Below are 13,835 nucleotides of genomic sequence, written 5' to 3'. Positions count from 1 at the left end.
GTACCATGGCACATAGATACACTCATGAAAATCCATGCTTCACACATGCAATCACTCATACATACAAATTGCAATTCATGTCACACAGTAGATTATTAGACCATTGTATGTTGTCAGAATCTTGGAATAAGACCACAAGTCAAGCAAAGGTCATGAACTCTTGTGTGGTTCACCTAAATTTGACTGGTTTTGCCACTTACCATAGGCCATGTAATGTAGATTCTTAAATAAGGAAGGCTAGGAGTCAAGTGCAAGGTCTCAACCATATCGGAATATATATGTCATTTACTTATTAATTATAAAGAGTAGTCATTGGAACTAAAACCTTGCTTGGACACAAAGAGACAACACCATCATGAATGTGATGTGAATGGAACTAAATACTAGTTCTGAGGATTACTAATAATACATTGCAGGAAAGAGGAGACTGCAAAGATGACCTAGAAAGAAATATTTCAGAGGCATAGTCAAATGTTCAGATATCTGTTGTAGAGAATATCTACTTATGTTAGTAAGTAGATTGTATGATGTAGATAGATAGATAGACAGATAAAGAGCTACATAAATACACAGATATATAGAAAGATAGAGATATGGACCATTACGTCAGAATACAGAGATTTCTATCCCATAATATCAAAACAGGAACATATGGCAGTGAGCCAAACACTGACACCAAATATTAAAATGCTGAGAACTTGTGTCTGGGAAAATGTTTAAATCTGAAGAAAGAAGGGATGGCTGTGGCCCAGGATCCATAAGAATCACTTGGTCAGGAGTGCAAGCATGGTCTCTTAACTCACTCAGTTACTGGATGTTTGTAGAGCCTTGTGGAGCATCACTCATCATCACATGCCATAGCTGCCCACAGTGTACTCAAGTGTATCCAAAGCAGGTCCTCACTTCCTGGTAGGGATCCTGAGGAAACTAATTCAACCATGATGGCATGGAATATTGAGTGTATCAACAGTAGCAGAAAAACTTCCCTGATGGCTTTAAGTACTAGAAGCCAGGGGATAAAGGTTTGAAAGAAAGTGGAACGACTCTCTTTTCTTTCTTTCTCTCTCTCTCTCTCTCTCTCTCTCTCTCTCTCTCTCTCTCTCTCTCTCTCTCTCTCTCTTTCTCTCCACGAGAAGAACATTACAAGCTAGCTTGACTTGTGGCCATATGAAAAGAATTGATACTAATTTTTGTGAAACCTTGTTACTCTTCTCCTGCCAAGTCAAAGTGGTTAAAAATTTCTATTCTGACAATCCCTGTACCCCTGTTCTCATCTTCGGACAATTTTCCCTGAAGACATTGCTGAATGACCATCTGAAAGTTTCATTCCCACTGTCCAAGATACGGCGATGACATCAGTCCTGGTTTGTCTGACCTAATACCACTTTGGCAGTAGGGGGAAGATTCTGACAAATGCTGAGAAGTCAGTACCAACAAAATCCCTTTTCTGTTTTTCTTTCTTTTTTTTTTTTGTTTATATTTTTTTTAGTTGTTGAAAAAAATTTCTGCCTCCTCCCCATTTCCCTCCCCCTCCTCCCACACATCTCCCCCTCCCTCTCGAGAATGAAGAGCAGTCCAGATCCCTGCCCTGCGGGAAATCCGAGGTCCTCCCACTTCTATCCAGGTCCAGGAAGGTGAGCATCCAAACAGGCTAGGCTCCGACAAAGCCAGTTCATGTATTAGGAACGAAACCTAGTGCCATTGTCCTTGGCTTCTCATCAGCCTTCATTGTCCGCCATGTGCAGAGATTCCGGTTTCATCCCATGCTTATTCAGTCCCAGTCCCGCTGGCCTTGGTGAGCTCCCAATAGATCAGTTCCACTGTCACAGTGGGTGGGGTGCACCACCCCTCGTGGTCCTGACTTCCTTGTTCATGTTCTCCCTCCTTCTGCTCCTCATTTGGACCTTGTTTTTCAAATTATAACAACTAAAAAGCGTGGATGGCTTTGGCTATCCACCAGGACTGAGATCCCAAGTTTAATTCTCTCTATCCTAAGGTTCTTCACAAAGGGGTGAACTTTTATGGAAAGTCAACAGACAGCTATTTCAAAGATTGAAAAGAAGAATACAAAATAAACCAATAAGGTGAAGGATTTTGTAAAAAACTAATTTTGAAAAGAAATACATACCATAATATACTTGCTTGTCTGTTGTTTGTTTATGTGCAGTATTTATTTATTTATATATTTATATGTGGTGACGATCAAAACTGTTTAATGACAAAAGACTTAGATCAGCCATTAGAGTTGTGCAGGAAGCTTAGTAACTTAAAACACAATATAGAAGAATCAAACTAAATCGTTATCTATAAAGTTGCATTTAAAAAATATTCAGTTTTAGTTCTTTGTTTTTAGTATGTGCACATATGTCTACAGACAAATGTGGAACTCAGAGGACGATGTCTGGAGTCAGCTATCACCTCCTACCAAGTGGATCCTGAGATGGAGCTCAGATTCTCATACTTGGCAGCTAATATCCTTATCTGCTGAGTCACTTCATTGTCTCCATTTAAAAGATTTTAAAACAGATACTTAAATAAACTTGACTTCTTTAATGTCACTTTCCTAAAATGTCTGACAACAAAAACATGATCATCTCTATTAACCATAAAATCTGATTTTTTAAATGTCTTCTTAGCAGAGAAGATCAATAACTTAACCTAATTTTTAAAAGAGGACTGGTTTCAAGCTTTATAAAAACGAATCAAAATTTGACTTTAGGAATTTCATCCTCCACAAAGTCTTTGCTACTTTGTTGGTTCTCCTGTGAAGTCAAGAGAACCTCCCGATATTGCCCTCAAATCTCCTTTTCCATCTTGGGATACTCTAGTCTTTACCCAAGGACAAAATGGTATTTTCCTCTGTGACAAAATCCCTATTGATTTTTAAAGAATCCTCTTTTATTTTGAGCTATCATTTTAGTGAAAAATGCATCCTCTTCACATTCTATCCTACTTACTGAATTGTTTTTTATTTTACGTGCTCATGAGAAAGAACATCATAACAAGCAAATTTATCAAATGTTTTGAGATAGAAGAGAATCTAAATCTCACTTAGAACATAATGCAACAAATTAATAATAACCCACTGTCAGCAGCACTCCATGGCTGTTGCTGTCCCTATGAACAGCTTCTGGGTTTTAAGATTCTAACATATTTTCTCCCCCTGGGTCTCACATGACTCTAAGAGCTGTAGAATGTTGCACTCCTGCCAGAGCAGGACAAGATAGCAAAGATTCTGATGACCTTGTACAGGTGAGAAGGGAAAGAAATACCCTGAGAACCAAAAAAAAAAAAAAAATTGTGTTAACCCTGTAGTTCCTCTGAAGACCTGGAGCAAACTCTTTTCTAGACCAAAGAATAGAAATTAAATGTGTATCCAGTACAAGTACAAGATGGGCATGAAGCTCACTTTTGGGCCCTGACCTGTAGCATCAGAATATTGATTTAAAAAATTATATATACAGCTATGCTGGACAGGGAAGCAGCTATGAAATCTTCAGACCTTCACTCTCACTTCTTTGCTCCAAATCCAGTTCCCCAGTCTCAGCCCCAGCTCTGTAGCAGACTGCAAGATGTTGCCTCTCTCCCTCGCTGCCCCATTCCCAGAGCACTGAGCAGATCTTTGTGGCATACCCTGCTTTCCTTCCTCCTGTGGACTCCACTAGCCCATTCCCCAGCCCATTTTCATCCCTAAGTGTCAGCTCACAAAACCAAGAAACTCATTCTAGCTTGAACCTCCAGTGGCCACACCAGGCAGGATCTCAGAAGAATTTCTTATCAGGCAACATACAGCCTCCACCTGGAGAGGGCGACAGGATGTAAGGAATGGAACAACCACCCAAAAAAGACAGGACCACATATCAGTAGCTAGAATTACAGTCTTATAGTTTTATATTTGTTTTAAGTGTGCCTGGTAGGCCACTCAAGAGAATAAAAGTAAGCAATGTTGGTGGATATTTTGATGAGAAAAAAAATACATGTTCTAATTTTTAAAGAAAATGTCATAGAGCCATAATTCTGTATCAAAGTTGCCTTTAAGCTCATTGAGAATGAGAAAAGATATAATTTGTCATTAAAAACTAAGAAATATCAGCAACTTCATATCTTGAATTATAATTTTTTAAAGGAAGTATGGAAATGGACAGGAGAATACTCAGAAAAAAGCCATAAAGATAAAAGATTCAGTGGAGCTATACACGTATTTTAATGCAGCAAGTCTATTTCCAATGGTAGCCACAAAGATACAAACTCCATTTTACAGTCAAACAAGAAGATTGCCTCTATAATGAATAATATTTCCATAACTGGGCCAATAAAAATTGTATAGTGGGTGAAGGTGCATGCCGGGAACAGCCCTATGATCTGTGCTCCATCCTCGAAACCTGCAGGATAAAGGAAGAGAACAAAGTCCTGCAAGTTGTCCCCTGATCTCCACAGGCACACTGTGCCTTTAAGAAATATGTACATAGGGGCTAGAAAGAAGACAGATGACAAGATAATCAAGACTGTGCACTGCTGTTGTAGAGGAGCCGAGTTTTGTTCCTCAGCACAGAGGCTGACAAGTGCCTGTAACTCCAGCTCCAGGGGATCCAAGGCCTCTGACATTTGCACTAACATACACATTTCCATATACCACACACCACACACACACACACATACACACACATGCACACCACACACTCACACACCATGCACACAATTTTAAAAAGAAACCTAAAAACTATATACTGATTTTTCACTTTTAACTCACTCTGGAATCAAAGCACAAGAATCGTCACGAAATCCTTCAAAACATCCTCGATCTTGATTTACTGTAGAGAGAGCAACCGAATCGAGAGGATTGTTAAAGGACGCTAAAAGCAAAGGGAGGAAGGATGCTAAGTGCCTTCTCCTCCACAAAGTAGAGACAGTCTCTAAAGATAATGTATCAAAATCAATTTCTGAAACTAAGTTGTTCAGCCGACTTTCTGAAAAGGATTATATCATCAAGTCAGTAAGCACTCTAAGGGACAGTCTCTTCCCTAGGTGCGACCCACCTAATAACAGGGTGGACAGGGGAATCAGTAGTGTGCCACCATTTTACAACTCCCAGGGCAGGAACAGATCCTGATAACAGTAGAACACATATAGAGGCCAATGTCTGCACCCAGACAGATGTGAATAACTTATCCACACTTTCTCCCTCAGAAAATCAGAATTTGATCAGAACTCTAGCCATAATGACTAATTTACAGGTCATGAAGAGAACAGAGACATATTAATGACACAACAACAGCCCCTCCTTCCAGACAGAGCTAACCTTGGCATGAGCTGCCAGCCTCTGGACCTCCCAGAATCATAACTCTACCCCACCCCAACACACCCCATCCGCCAAGAAACCCAGACCCACAGACCCAGTACCTGGACCTGCTGTAGGCTGAGAGCAGCAGAACTGCTTTGCAGGAACCCAGAGAGGACAATGGAGAGAGAGGATGGATGCTCCAGGGAGACCTGGGCTCTGCTACCTCTTCAAAGAGGAAGCTTCCAAGCCACCCAGGCTGGCTTTTATGCCTCAAGAATAGTTTCAGTTTCCATTCTCCGCCCAGAAGCCTAACGTTTCGATTTCCACTCATCACCAATCCTATTGGAAAAGCCAACTTGGGAAATGAAGCTTTAAGCATCCTTTTATAAAGTCAGAACTGTCAGACTGGGGAAAGTGAGGCTTTGGGATTCTTGAGGTAAGTGTGGAGAGAACCCTGACAGAGAAATCTGAGGATGTCTAGGCAAGGCCACAGTGGAGAGACCAAAGAAGCAGAAGACAGGGTGTGGTGGGTGCCCTCTGCCCCCACAGGTAAGCTAAAGGCATTAAAGGGGAAGCAGGAAGGAACTTGGTAACACTTGAGTTTATTACTGAAGCCTGTGATTAATCTATGTGGGATCCTCTTTGACCAATAAATACAACTAAACAAAATGAAATTGGAATTGCTTGTTTTTACTTCTACCTTGATTTTTTTCTTCCTTCTGTCCCTCAGTCCTTCTCTCCCTCCCTCCCTGTAAGCTAATGTAGTAGGAAAAACAGAACTTACTTGCTCGTAACAAAACTAACACACTCTTACAACAAAGGAGGCTACTATGAGCTCAGTGATCTGAGGATATTCTTGTATTTATTATATTGTTACCACAATTTTACAAGAGGGGTACTTCTGGGTTGCTTTATAGATGAGATAAATAAGAATTAAAGTGATATTGAGGCAATAAATGGTGCCAAGATTCCAAACTTGACGATAACTCCAAACTTTGTATAAGGGATTTGCCTGAACTGACAAATGCTTTTCAGTCTAGAACTGAAATTTCTTCAAGCTAATAGAGCAATTATTTTATTTTTATTTATTTTTTGATTAAACTTGTATGCTGTTGTTATCCTTTCGGGTTTTCGTCGTGGGCATTTGGGGTCAGCAAGTGCTGTTTATCCCATGGTTGTTTTGACTTTTAGTGACTTCAGATTTGTCAAGTGGGAACTTAATAAACTTTTATTCATACCCTTCAGTTTTCTAGTCCTAGTCTTCTTTTTGTTACTTTAATAACATGCCATACCCTGGGAAATTTAAAATAAATTAACTGTATTTATAATAGTTTTGAAAACTTTGAAATCCAGTGTGTCGGCATCTAGCAAAAAATAATTCTGGCCAGTGGATCTCAACCCTCCTAAAGCTGCAACCCCTTAATACATTTTCTCATGGTGTGGTGATCCCCAACAATAAAACAATTTTCCTTTCTACTTTATAACTGCAGTTTTGCTACTGTTGTGAATCATAATTTAAACATATGATATGCAAGATATCTGATAGGAGCCTTGGGAAAGAGTTGTTTAACCTACAAGTTGAGAACTGCTTATGGTCAGGTGATTCACAATTCTTTTATAGCTACTAATCAATCTATGAAAGTGGAGCCTTTATAATCAACAGGCAATCTCATTGAAAACCTGCACCCCAACTTCATTACATTGATGAATGTGTTTACAGCACATAATTCTGGGTGACACATTAAAACCATAACATACCCCAAGTATATAAACACCCCGAAGCTGAGGACTCCATCTGGTGTTAGGGTTTCTGGGATTTCTTTTTCCTTTCTCTGCCTCCATTATCTGCTCCCGGCCACACCCTGTACTTTCTCCTGAGGTTTGAGAGCCACACACATTGCATTTCCACTTTACTTTATGCCTGTACTTTAGCCTCTTTGAATTCTTGAGTGTTTGTCTAGTCAGGGTGAACTTCCTTAGCTAACATTTCAACCTTTCTCTACTTAACAGAGTCAACCATTTGTGCTTTATGTCTTCTCTCTATAATTACCTACATTTTGATACTCTGAATAAGTCAATTTTTAATACCTGACCATTAAGGGAAATGACCGGATTTGTATGCCATCAAATTAATTATTCATAAATACCAGAGGCAAGTGTCTAAGAAAGGTTCCATATATGTGATCTGTAAAACCTTTGTGCAGGATTATCTAGTCCATAAGCAATCAATGTCCCTCAAGAAGGTGTAGCACTTGGCTGACTAAGGTCCTATTTTGTATCAGAAATCCATGACCGAGTTCTGTTGTATTTCAGTGAGTCCTCAGAGCATTTCCTTGACAGATTTTCTGAAGGCACTAACTGCAGTGCTCACTGGTTCCAGTTTAGACATTTTTCATAACATTTGGTTGGACAGGGCTTCATGTAAGGTGAACTGATTTAGAACTAGTGTCAGTAAAATATAATAAGATTTGCAAAGATGGAGCATAATTTCTCCAAGCCTCAAACAACTAGACAGCGCTTGACTTCTGTACTGTGGGTGCCAAGACAGACAACAGTTAGATCTTGAGGACAGCAGAAATGAAATTGCCCTTCTTGCCAGCAAATTACCATCAGGGATGTAGCTAGTGTTACAGGACCTTGCACCTATGTGCTGTGCTGGTTAGTTTTATATCAACTTGACACAATCTGAGAGGAGGGAACTTCAACTGAGACGATGCCTTCAGAAGACCTGGCTCCAGGAAAACTTACAGGGCATGTTCTTAATCAGGGATGGATGGGGGAGGGCCCAGCCTATGGTGGGTAGTGCCACTCCTGGGCTGGAATTCCTGAATCTTATAAGAAAGCAGGCTGAGCAAGCCATGAGGAACAGGCCAGTCAGTCGAATTCTTTCATCACCTCTGCATCAGTTCCTGTCTCAAGGTTTCTACTCTGACTGCCTTTGATAATAAGTTGCTTTAATACAAAGTGAAATAAACTCTTTTACTCTCGAAGTTGTTTTGCTCAGACTGTTCCATCACAGCAGCTGAAACCCCAGCTAAGAATGTGTGAAACTACAGACCCTTTTAAGTGTGTTTTTGTCCTCTAAGGGTGTTTCCAACTAAGGCTGTTAAACGAGGAAGTCATTGGGGGCAATATCGTTATGCGCACATACAGGGAAGTGTGGATACAATAATTTTTCCTGAGATCCGGGTACGATAACAGGTTGCTAAAGGTGCTTTGTGTTCCTTCAGAGGTAGCAGACCACACCCTGGTTGGTTCTGAAAGCCTGATTAGAGATGGCAAGTGAATAAAAAGACAGACACACAGAAACAGGAACAGAATCCAGAGCACAGAATGTTTATTAGGTGTATTACAGGATTATTCCTCTGTCTTAGTGGTTTGGTAGGAGGTCTCTGAAGGTGAGCAATCTCAGCTGTAAACTAGAAGGAGGAAACTGCAGTTGTGAATTTTGCACTCACTCATCAATTGTTTGTCAACACCACTACATGCACACACTGTCGACATTGACACTCAGACCAGAGGAAGATACTGTCATCCCTCTGAGCCTGAGCAAATCAGTGCTTTGCCATTCTCTTGGGTCTGAGACAGTGGTCTTTGATATGATTGTACCATTGTGAGCATAACACATTCACTCAAGACTTTACTCTCTACCCATTTAATCAAGGCTCCCTTAGCTCCCTGTACAGATAAGATAAACTGAAACAGAGATACAGTTAATAATGTGTTAGTCAAATCTATAATAGCAAGTTTCTCATAGTTTTAAAGGCCTTGTAGTCCTGTTTCATGATGTCAGGATCTGGCAAGAGATCTGATCATACAAAACAATATTTTTTGTTTGTTTATTTATTTATTTATTTATTTTATTTATTAAAGATTTCTGTCTCTTCCCTGCCACTGCCTCTCACTCCCTCCCCCTCACCCAACCAAGTCCTCCTCCCTCGTCAGCCCAAAGAGCAATCAGGGTTCCCTGCCCTGTGGGAAGTCCAAGGACCACCCACCTCCATCCAGGTCTAGTAAGGTGAGCATCCACGAAACTGCCTAGGCTCCCACGAAACCAATAGGTCCAGTAGAATCAAAAACCCGTTGCCATTGTTCTTGAGGTCTCAGTAGTCCTCCTTGTCCGCTATGTTCAGCGAGACCAGTTTTGACCCAGGCTTTTTCAGACCCAGGCCAGCTGGCCTTGGTGAGTTCCCAATCCCCATTGTCTCAGTGTATGGGTGCACCCCTCCCGGTCCTAAGTTCCTTGCTTGTGCTCTCTCTCCTTCTGCTCCTGATTTGGACCTTGAGATTTCAGTCCGGTGCTCCAATGTGGTTCTCTGTCTCTGTCTCCTTTCATCGCCTGATGAAGTTTAATATTCAGGAGAAATATTCAGGATTTTCTTTGGGTTCTCCTTCTTATTTAGCTTCTCTAAGAACCCGAATTATAGGTTCAATGTCCTTTATTTATGGCTAGAAACCAAATATGAGTGAGAACATCCCATGTTCCTCTTTTTGGGTCTGGCTTACCTCACTCAGGATGGTGTTTTCTATTTCCATCCATTTGCCTGCAAACTTCAAGAAGTCCTTGTTTTTTACTGCTGAGTAGTACTCTAATATGTATATATTCCATACTTTCTTCATCCATTCTTCAATTGAAGGGCATCTAGGTTGTTTCCAGGTTCTGGCTATTACAAACAATGCTGCTATAAACATAGTAGAGCATATACGTTTGTTGTGTGATAAGGCCTCTCTTGGGTATATTCCCAAGAGTGGTATTGCTGGGTCCATGGGTAGGTTGATCCCAAATTTCCTGAGAAACCTCCACACTGCTTTCCAGAGTGGTTGCACAAGTTTGCATTCCCACCAGCAATGGATGAGTGTACCCCTTTCTCCACAACCTCTCCAGCAAAGGCTATCATTGGTGTTTTTGATTTTCGCCATTCTGACAGGTGTAAGATGGTATCTTAAAGTTGTCTTGATTTGCATTTCCCTGATCGCTAAGGAAGTTGAGCATGACCTTAGGTGTCTTTTGGCCATTTGAACTTCTTCTGTTGAGAGATCTCTGTTCAACTCAGTGCCCCATTTTATAATTGGGTTGATTAGCCTTTTACGGTCTAGTTTCTTGAGTTCTTTATATATTTTGGAGATCAGACCTTTGTCAGTTGAGGGGTTGGTGAAGATCTTCTCCCAGTCAGTGGGTTGCCTTTCTGTCTTAGCGACAGTGTCCTTTGCTTTACAGAAGCTTCTCAGTCTCAGGAGGTCCCATTTATTCAATGAGGCCCTTACTGTCTGTGCTGCTGGGGTTATACGTAGAAAGTGGTCTCCTGTGCCCACGTGTTGTAGGGTACTTCCCACTTTCTCTTCTATCAGGTTCATTGTGTTTGGACTGATATTGAGGTCTTTAATCCATTTGGACTTGAGTTTTGTGCATGGTGATAGATATGGATCTATTTTCATTCTTCCATAGGTTGACATCCAGTTGTGCCAGCACAATTTGTTGAAGATGCTCTCTTTTTTCCATTGTATACATTTAGCTCCTTTATCGAAAATCAGGTGTTCATATGTTTGTGGGTTAATGTCAGGGTCTTCTATTCGATTCCATTGGTCAACTTCTCTGTTTTATGCCAATACCATGCTGTTTTTAATACTGTAGCTCTGTAATAGTGTTTGAAGTCAGGGATGGTAATGCCTCCAGACAATCCTTTATTGTAGAAGATTGTTTTGGCTATCCTGGTTTTTTTGTTATTCCATATAAAGTTGATTATTGTCTTCTCCAAATCTGTGAAGAATTTTGATGGGAGTTTGATAGGGATTGCATTGAATCTATAGATTGCTTTTGGTAGAATTGCCATTTTTACTATGTTGATCCTCCCAATCCAAGAGCAGGGGAGATCCGTCCATGTTCTGGTGTCCGCTTCAATTTCTTTCTTCAAAGACTTAAAGTTCTTGTCATATAGATCTTTTACTTCCTTGGTTAGAGTTACCCCAAGATATTTTACGTTGTTTGTGGCTATCGTGAAAGGTGATGCTTCTCTGATTTCCCTCTCTGTTTTTTATCCTTAGTGTATAGGAAGGCCACTGATTTTTTGGAGTTGATCTTGTATCTTGCCACATTACTAAAGGTGTTTATCAGCTGTAGGAGTTCTTTGGTAGAGTTTTTGGGATCACTTATGTACACTATCATATCATCTGCAAATAACGAAAGCTTAACTTCTTTCCAATGCAAATCCCCTTGATCCCTTTATGTTGTCTTATTGCTATTGCTAGAACTTCAAGCACTATATTGAAGAGGTATGGAGAGAGTGGACATCCTTGTCGTGTTCCTGATTTTGGTGGGATGGCTTTGAGTTTTTCTCCATTTAATTTAATGTTAGCTGTCGGCTTGCTGTAAATAGCTTTTATTATATTTAGGTATGACCCTTGTATCCCTAGTCTCTCCAAGACCTTTATCATAAAGGGGTGTTGTATTTTGTCGAATGCTTTTCAGCATCTAATGAAATGATCATATGTTTTTTTTTTTCTTTCAGTTTATTTATATGGTGGATTACATGGATAGATTTGCGTATGTTGAACCAGCCCTGCATCTCTGGGATGAAGCCTACTTGATCATAATGGATAATTTTTCTAATGTGTTCTTGGATTCGGTTTGCCAGTATTTTATTGAGAATTTTTGTGTCGATATTCATGAGTGTGATAGGCCTGTAATTCTCTTTCTTGGTTGGGTCTTTGTGTGGTTTTGGTATCAGGGTAACTGTAGCTTCATAAAAAGAATTTGGCAATGACTCTTCTGTTTCTATATTGTGAAATACATTATGGAGTATAGGTATTAGTTCTTCTTGGAAGTTCTGGTAGAATTCTGCAATGAAACCATCTGGTCCTGGCCTTTTTTTGGAAGGGAGATTTTTGATAACAGTTTAGTTTTTCGCGACTAACAGGTCTATTTAGATCATTCATCTGGTCTTGGTTTAGCTTTGGTATATGGTACTTATCTAAAAAAAAATGTTCATTTCTTTTGTATTTTCCAATTTTGTGGCATACAGGCTTTTGTAGTAAGATCTAATGATTCTCTGAATTTCCTCTGTGTTTGTGGTTATGTCCCCCTTTTCATTTCTGATCTTACTTATTTGCGTGTTCTCTGTTGTTTAATTAGTTTGGATAGGGGTTTCTAGATCTTGTTGATTTTCTCCAAGAACCAACTTTTTGTTTCATTGATTCTTTGGACTGTTTTCTGTGTTTCTATTTTGTTGATTTCTGCCCTCAGTTTGATTATTTCCAGTCTTCTGCTTCTCCTGGGAACGTCTGCTTCTTTTTTATCTAAAGCTTTCAGGTGTGCTGTTAAGTCCCCAATGTATGCTTTCTCCATTTTTTTAAGTGGGCACTTAGTGCTATGAACTTTCCTCTTAGAACTGCTTTCATCGTGTCCCATAGTTTTGAGTATGTTGTCTCTTTATTTTGATTAAATTCAAGGAAGACCTTAATTTATTTCTTAATTTCTTCCTTGACCCAGGTGTGGTTCAGTAGTTGACTGATCAGTTTCCATGAGTTTGTCACGCTCTGGGGGTAGCATTGTTGTTGCCTTCTAACTTTAATCCATGGTGATCTGATAAGATACAGGTGGACACTGATTTTTTTTTTATCTGTGGAGCTTTCCTTTGTTTCCTAGTATGTGGTCAATTTTCAAGAAGGTTCCATGAGCTGCAGAGAAGAAGGTATATTCTTTCCTATTGGGGTGGAGTGTTCTATAGATGTCTGTTAAATACATTTGCTTCATTACCTCCAATAATTCTCTTAATTCTCTATTAGGTTTCTGTCTGATTGACCTGTCCATTGGAGAGAGAGGTGTATTGAAGTCTCCTACTACTAGTGTGTGTGGTTTGATGTCTGCCTTGAGTTCTAGTAATATTTCTTTTACATTAGTGGGTGCTTTTTTATTAGGGGCGTAGATATTCAGGATTGAGACGTCATCCTGATGAATTGTTCCTGTTATGAGTATAAAGTGTCCATCTCGATCTCTTCTGATTGATTTTAGTTTGAAGTCAGTTTTGTTAGAAAATAGTATGGCCACACCTGCTTTTTTCTTAGGACCATTTGCTTGAAACACCTTTTCCCAACTTTTTACTCTGAATAGATGCCTGTCTTTCTGGTTGAGATGTGTTTCTTGCAAACAGCAGAATGTTGGATCCTGTTTTATTATCCAATCTCTTAGCCTGTGCCTTTTTATAGGTGAATTGAGACCATTAATATTGTGATATTAATGACCAGTGTTTGTTTACTCCAGTTATTCTTATTGTTTTTGGTAGTAGAGTTTGTGTGTCTCCCTTCTTTGAGTTGTGCTGGTGAAGGGTTGCTAGATGCCTGAGTTATTGTAGGCAGTGTTGGCAATGTTGGATTCCTTGGGTTGCGATTTTTCCTTCTATTAATTTCTGTAAAGCTGGATTTGTGGCTACGTATTGTTTAAATTTGTTCTTATCCTGGAATGTATTGTTTTCTCCATTGATAGTGAACAGTAGCTTGGCTGGATATAGTAGTCTGGGTTTGCATCCATGGTCTCTTAGATTCTGAAGTACCTCTATCC

General features: G+C 39.8%; 1 protein-coding gene across 9 annotated transcripts in view; it reads right to left on the bottom strand.

The window, feature by feature from the left end:
* The window catches only part of LOC126513430 (probable ATP-dependent RNA helicase DDX60), a 479,040-nt gene that overhangs the window by 303,677 nt on the left and 161,528 nt on the right, over nt 1-13,835 (bottom strand). The window lies entirely within an intron of this gene.

The sequence above is a fragment of the Alexandromys fortis genome, unplaced genomic scaffold (genome assembly GCF_014885135.2).
Source record: "Alexandromys fortis isolate MF-2015 unplaced genomic scaffold, M_Fortis_MF-2015_v1.1 scaffold_137, whole genome shotgun sequence".
In the NCBI taxonomy this organism is placed as follows: domain Eukaryota; kingdom Metazoa; phylum Chordata; class Mammalia; order Rodentia; family Cricetidae; genus Alexandromys; species Alexandromys fortis.
The sequence above is the reverse complement of the archived record's forward strand: the minus strand, read 5'-3'. Positions and strand labels throughout refer to the sequence as shown.